A 7,817-nucleotide genomic window follows, 5' to 3' on the forward strand; every position below is an offset into this window, starting at 1 on the left:
CTCTCTCTCTCTCTCTCTCTCTCTCTCTCTCTCTCTCTCTCTCTCTCTCTCTCTCTCTCTCTCTCTCCTCCCCTCTTCTTTCTTTTCTTTTCTTTTCTTTTCTCTCCTTTTCTTTTCCCGGATAACAATTCCACATCTCGCGATTGTGTATTGTCCGTAAAATCAATTATCGATATCCATTTCTCCGAAGTATATATCTGCGTCGTCAACGATTACGAGATTTTCCCAATGCAATTATCCTTGAGCAATCATTGGTTGCGATAAACGTCGTATCGTCATTGGCACACGATCAGCGCAAAATTAGTGCGAAAAGTCTAAGGCGTATCTTAAAGGACGAAAAATCGACGAAAAAATGAATAGATGTTATTTACGACGGCCGCTCCTTGCGACGGCGGCGTATTTATCCACTTTAGATGCAAGGGCGAAGAGAAGTTTGAATCGATCTAAATGCCACGGGCGAGTCCGTAGTTCTCGACCACGTTTTCCTTTCTTCGATTGTCTCGATACTAAATTACCGTATTTAATTATGATATCGTGAAGAGATTTGACAATCTCATTCGCCGATAATAAAGCAGTCAATAAAATAAATTCTGGTCGTAGTAGCCATATTACAATAGTAGTAAAAAACAATATCATATTTTGAGACAAGGATTACAATGAAAAAAAAAAATGAATTACAAATTTTCAAGAAAAAATTGTAAAATTTAAAAAATAAAGCTCTGAGCTTTAAAAGTCAAATAAAAAATTAGTGAGGATTTAGATTTATTCGTAAGATCTGTAATACAGTGTCGATTTTTGTAGATATAATTGATTTCGAATATACAAAAAAATATTAATAATCCATACTGTCGTTACATCGCCGCTTCGATATATTTCTTATAAAATTGAAAATATATTTCATACATTGATGTCCGGAACCTCCGTGTATTATTAAGTAAAATTACTATGCGTAATTTCACATAAAATTGCGAAATAAACTAATCAGCATGCCACCGCGCCGGTGCGACATCCAGTTGGCTATATAATTATTAAAGCATTCGTATTAATTAGCTCGGTTATACCGTGATAAATAAACGGGAATTTGGTCACGGATTTTATACGAAAAATAAGTATCGCTTAGGGAAACATTTGGTGCGCGATGTATATTTATACGTTCCCATTGCCGGAAATAATAAGAATACTTGTTAAATATCTTGACGAACAACTTAAATCGAAAATGCAATTTAATGAAACTCACAAATCAATAATTACTTTTACCATATAAAACAAGCAAGTAAAAACATTACATAAAAAGTTTTAACCAATGAGGAAATGCATCATTTCTATATACATACTTAAAGAAGAACGATTACGATCAAATGGGTTACGAGCAAATGCAATTATTCAATAAAAAATATTTCTTCCATAAGCCGCGCGATCTTATAAAACATATAATAAATGTACGATTAACGGGGATGGCTGCCTATAAATAGTACAAATCGATTTCCTACAGTATCGTTTGCTTACGTAACTTTTGCCGACAGTTCATTTGCGCACAAAAATTATTGTCTACAGCTCGAATGCCTACATGCACTTCTAGCACAAATAAAAATGTATTTTAAAAATGGAGTTACATTTGGCTCATTCCGGGTGTGTCTATGCGTGTCTAGATATGACCCGGATACGAGTTTAACACACCCGCGAACTCGAGTCCCCGTAACCCCTACATTGCATACAACATCCTGGTTCCTTATCTCGTAAGGAGACCCTGGGATTTCGCAGCAGAGATCGGGCGTCCAAGACTGCATCTAAATTCTTGGGCGACAAGCTGTAGATCATAGATTACAGCTTCTGCGTTTGGGGCTGCCAGTGGGCTGTTGCATCCTGTGTTACGCTGACGATACCAGGATCTGGAGAGGCGGCGAGCAGTCTCTGCTTCTGTCCCTTCGGGATCTGATAGCTAAGGCATGTGTATATAATTAATGGAAATAGTTAGGTTGGTTCCAATTTTAGGATTAGGTTAGGCTCATTATTGTTCTTTTATGACTGTACATCGGACTTGTAAGAAGGGAGTTAATACTCCATGACATGGATGCATTCTGATGAAATGCCGGATAGGCAGTTTCAGGGTGCATCCAACTGGTCGTGCGGTTATAAGAGGAGTTTTTTTAATAGGTAGGCGCGATGATGCTGTCCCTTCCTATGGTAGAGTCGCGGACTCTTCGAATCCCGCACATGCCAGGGGACCGGTCCCTAGGCGTCTTTTCATCACCTGATTAGGTTCCCCTTCGGGAGCACCCCGGATGATGAAGGTTTATAAAGATTTTTTCTCCTCCTTTGCAAACAAAAAAAATATTGGACCAATTTCTTCCCAATATTAGAAAAACGATGTATAGCCAATATTGAAAAGTAGTTGCCCAATATTGTCCCAATGTTGATTCAACAATATTGTGCTAACAAAATTTTCCGCACATCATGTAGAAATCGCACAAATCGCCACACTTATGTATCCTCATACGAGACTCATATTGGTCGAATGCGTGAGGTCTCACGCGTGAGGCTCACGCTAGCGGCTTATCATAGACATTTATGTCATACACGGGACGAAAGGGGGTGGGACAAGAAGGAGTTAATATTGTAATAATAAAAATAATAACGACACATTTGTGTTTTTTATAATACTATATTTTGGATGATGCCCACCCATAGGTAACAATAATATTGGGTTGTCCGGAAAGTCGTGCCGATTTTGAAGGAAAATTATTAAAGATTTAAATTTTTAATTTCATTTATTAAATTTAAATCTTTTGCGGTACTTTCCAGACAACCCAATAGTTAGTCAATCAATCTCCATGCAATACATTTAGACAATTGTGATTTTGTCTTTTAAAATTTTATTTGTGCGCTTGTAGCAATCTATAGGTTATAATACTTGTTATTATACTACTAAGCAAGAATATATGTAGGCAAATCTAACTTGATTTCTAAAATTTTTATTTCTGCACAAGAGTGCACATAGATAATTGAACTGTAAGCAATAATTTTTATATGCAAACGAACTGTCAGCAAAAGTGATGTAGGCAAACGAGATATTGTAGGAAATTTATTTGTAAGGATCTCCCTAATTAACGATGCTATATATTATCTCGCGAATTTTTGTCAAGATTCAAAGTTAGCGGTAAAATAATTTCTGTAGAATTTGTACGAGGGTAAATCAATAAGTTCTTAGAAAATCTATCAGAGAGCACTCGCAGGGTCATGTCACATTACTTTTTGACAAGTAGCATCTCTCAGCTGATTACTGTCAAATTTTGAGCGGAATTCATCGTATGGTTTCATTTCTGTAGACAATTAAAGCAAACCTTTGTATTTTTTTGGAAAAAAAACGAGTTTCGTGTAGTGATCAAACATCTACATATGAAAAATTTAACACCGAAAGAAATCAAAGAAATCAAACCGAGGTGGATAATGTAACACATCTGCATCAGCGTTTGCGACTGTATATAATTGGTGAATAAATTTAAACGTAGTTGTACATCCACATGTGATGCACCTCGTTCGGGACGTTCAATTGAGGCTGCTACGCCTCAGAAATCATCGATAAAGTCCACGATATTGTTTTGACTAATCGACGAGTGAAAGTGCGCGAGCTTGTTGAGGCCACAGGTATATCACATGGCACAGTGATTTCAATTTTGCACAAACAATTGGGTGAAAAAGCTATCGGCAAGATGGGTGCCGCATTTGCTCACTGTGGATCATAAGCGCGATCGTATGACGATTTCAAAACAATGTTTGAAGATGTTTCAACGTAATCCAGATGAATTTCTGTGTCGATTCATACTATGAACGAAACATGGATCCATTACTTCACACCCGAGACGAAGGAACAATCAAAACAATGGATTTCACCGGGTGAACCAGCTCCGAAAAAAGCGAAGACCGTAAAGTCGGCCGGAAAGGTGATGACTATAGGTTTTTGGGATGCACGCGGTATAATTCATATCGATTATCTTCTGTCGAAGCAAACGATCAATGGCGATTACTACGCAGCCTTATTGGATCGTTTCAACAACATTTTAAAGAAAAAAACGTCCCCATTTGGCGAAGAAGAAAGTGCTCTTCCATTAAGAACACAATGCACATCAATTCACACGTGCTCGGTACCGATAGCCAAATTCAATGAATCCCGCTACGAATTGCTTCCCCCTCCAGCATATTCGCCAGATTTAGCCCCCTGCGATTATTTCCTGTTTCCAAACCTGAAGAAATGGTTCGGATGAAAGAAAACCATTCACTATCAGAGAACAGCTCATCCAAAACAGAGGCTTATTTTGAAGGGTTGGACAAATCATATTATTCGGACGGTTTGAAAAAGTTGAAGAATCGTTGGATCAAGTATAAGAGCTGAAAAGAGACTATGTTGAGAAATAAAAATGAATCGATTAAAAAAAATGTGTTTTACTATGTTTTTCTAAAAACTTATTGACTTGCCCTCGTATTATTTTATTTTAATATTAAATTAAATCAATAAATTATGAATAAAATATATGCTCATTATATTAATTGTAAATTTACATTTATTAATATTATGTTGATATTTAATTTGCGTAGACACATATATATACAAGAATGGATATTTCTTGAAAATTTTCACTTCGTTTAATAAATAATAAGTAATTTTTTAATTTTTATTGACATTATTAAATAAGAAGACATTATTAAATAAGAATTGTATTTCCTCACGTTTTTTGCACGTAGATTAATCCCTGCAAATCGTGCAGATAAACAACACGTAGTTCAAGCACAGATCTACTCGCACGCGGCTATTGCGTCTTGCAATTACGAAATGTTTGTTTAGCTAATTGCAATTGCACGATAGAGTGCACATAGGATCTGCATCATCGAGAGTGGCATACGCGAACTGACATTTGAAAATACAGAATGACTAGAAAACTAGTAAAAAAAAACTGTTATTGACTTCAATGTAACGTATCTTATTTGCAGGTAAAGCAGTAATATTTTAACATAATTCTTGGATAAAAAAATATTTAATTAATTATTGTTTGTTAACGTCACTTAAAAACATATCACTTAAAAACTGTACAAAGTCTCAACGATTAATAATTCTTTTAAATAGAATCTAGCATTTGGAAATGCAGAAAAATTAGCAAAAAATATTGCAATAAACATATTCCGTTTCTAGATAAAAAAATAATAAATTATTAAGATAATTCTTAATAAATAAATAACCATTATAAAAAGCTTCATAATGAATATTCATTTATGTATATTATTTTTTTTTTAATAGAATCTAATATTTCGAGAAATAGAATTTAATTAAATAGAATGTTGATAATACTTGTAAATATGATTGTTTTAAATTACAAAAAGTTATAGTCTTATTTCAACAATGATTAATTTCAATAAAATACACAGGCGACATTAACCGCAGGAGGCGTTCCTTCGTAATTACTAATTACTCTATTTAGTAGGATGTTGTGAAGCTTTATGGAATTAAGCGGTCGATGCTTCGAGTGACGATTCAGCTGTAGTCCGATCTATTGCGTGTTGCGAACAAGAGGGAATGCGGTGAATTGCTCGCCCAATCATCTCATTACACGAGTCTGCCCGCGCGATCTCTACTGTTCCTACAGATAATTCTAAACTCCGGCTCTTTCGCCTATCTATTTCAATTCTTTGTTAACGTGAGAGCCGCATCTACATCCGACACATCAGGCTACGAGCGAAAATAAACTGATAGAACTACCGGATGCAAGAGGATCATATACATGATTAATTTATTAATAATGCAAACGGATACACAACGTAATATAATAGTACAACAGACAAGATAACGTAAGATAATGCGAGTTAAAAAAGCCAGTTTATATATTAAATTACGTTATGAAATAGTATTAGTTCTCATATTTTGCGCTTGTCGCCTGATCGATCTACCATTTCCGTCATGCAATCAAGCATGATTGAAAAAATACAAACATCAGATTAAAAATGATTTTTTTTCTGTTAATATACGATGTAATAAGGGAAACCAATCTCTGTTTCAACCACAGTTTTACGCCATTTATTTGTTTCATCGCTTCTCGATTCGCATGCATTTCTTTTTTGCTTTCGAACTCGCAAATTTTTTTTCAACTATTTAATTTAATTCTTTATACGCAGTAATTCATGTTCACCATTCTTGTCATGCTTGCTGGTGACTCGCAATGACTCTTCGCTGGTCGCAATGTCAATGTCTCCGCAGGATATCCGCGTCGCTTTGCCAACAAAAGTACCAGCATAATGGCATCGGTCTCTCTTCTACTTCGTGAACGTGGGCATTGTACAACCATCCCTTTGGATGCGCCGTCTCCCCCGAACCTCTCCGCGTGATCGTCATCGTAGTCGTCATGTTCGTCGGAGTTGTCGGAGGGTCGGAGTTCATTGTGCCACAAGTGCATTCCGAGTACCGGCGACGCCAATTACTCGTTACGAGCCAGTTGCGAATCGCTCTGTGAAAGCGACAGTGACATTTCCCGGAGCGAGGGCTCGGTCCTCGCGAGAGATCGGTCCCGAGATCAGAAAAAAAAACGCCGTAGGATTGTGTACATCTGCGAGATGATACTCACGTTCTCGCGAGATAAAGAGCAGCGACATGGTCCCGCGTTTCGCTTATTTCGACACGACGCCAGTTTGCGCGAGGCAGAAGCTTCTCATACAATAAGAAATTAATTTTAATTTTATTTTGAACGCGCGTGTTTTCAACGAGACTTGTGAGAAACGTGATGAATCAAGATTAGCGTGGAAGTGATACAGAAGTCACGTGGATTAAATCGAAGGTGTATACTGCAGTGAGTAAAATTTACAGTAAAAGATAGACAGAATAGATAGAGTTAGTTTCTCATGTTACGTGTGAATTAGTAAAATACATTACTAAAATACAATGAATTTACATATAATGAATATTGCCAAAATTTTAATTAAAACATAAATTTTGGAACGAAAACTTTTGCAGGAAAATCTTGTAATTAACATTGAAATTGTATTAGCCTTAGTATTATTATTATTATTATTATTATATTTTATTATTGCTGCAATATATGTATAATAATTAGAATCGTTTTATCAGAGAAAAGGCGATTCTTTTCACACATCATCGTGTGTACTAGCCCACATAATAAATACATTTAAATTGTACGCGATAATGTGACGCATATCCTTTTTCCTTTCCTCCAGCGAGACGATCAGACGACGATGCAACGGACGTGTCATTTTATTTCTTCCTTTTCTCTCCTTTTGTCATAAACTGTCGGCGAGAAAAATTGTTTTTTTCATCTTAATTGGCACGGTGATAATTATAATTACATAATCGCTTGTAAAAGAACTCGGTGAAACGCATAATGTAAACTGAGATAACATCAACAACGAGGATAATTTGCATCTACATTTTCATTACTAGTTTTACAATCCTACACAAGACTCGCCGCGTTCTCGACATAGGCGTTTCAATAATTGCAAATTATGTAATCGCTGTATTTACTGTCCGAGTTTCTTACACACTGTTTTGGGTGAATTTTTAAGCGGATACAGACTTGTTGCATATTCATGTATTGTATCATCATTGCGTATTAATTCAATGATGCGATGCGGTGTGCCTTTGTATATTAAGCCCGATACATAAGACGCAGAATTAATTATAATATGGTTGTAGGACGCAGAATGCAGATCGCAGATCGCAAGTGAAATTTATTTCAGATTGTAATAGATCGCAAAAACGAAGGACGCGAAAGTTGAAAACGTTTTTAACCCCTAAACTTTTACCTTAGACGTAATTTCCG

Source organism: Atta cephalotes, assembly GCF_000143395.1.
Source record: "Atta cephalotes unplaced genomic scaffold scaffold00006, whole genome shotgun sequence".
Taxonomy (NCBI): domain Eukaryota; kingdom Metazoa; phylum Arthropoda; class Insecta; order Hymenoptera; family Formicidae; genus Atta; species Atta cephalotes.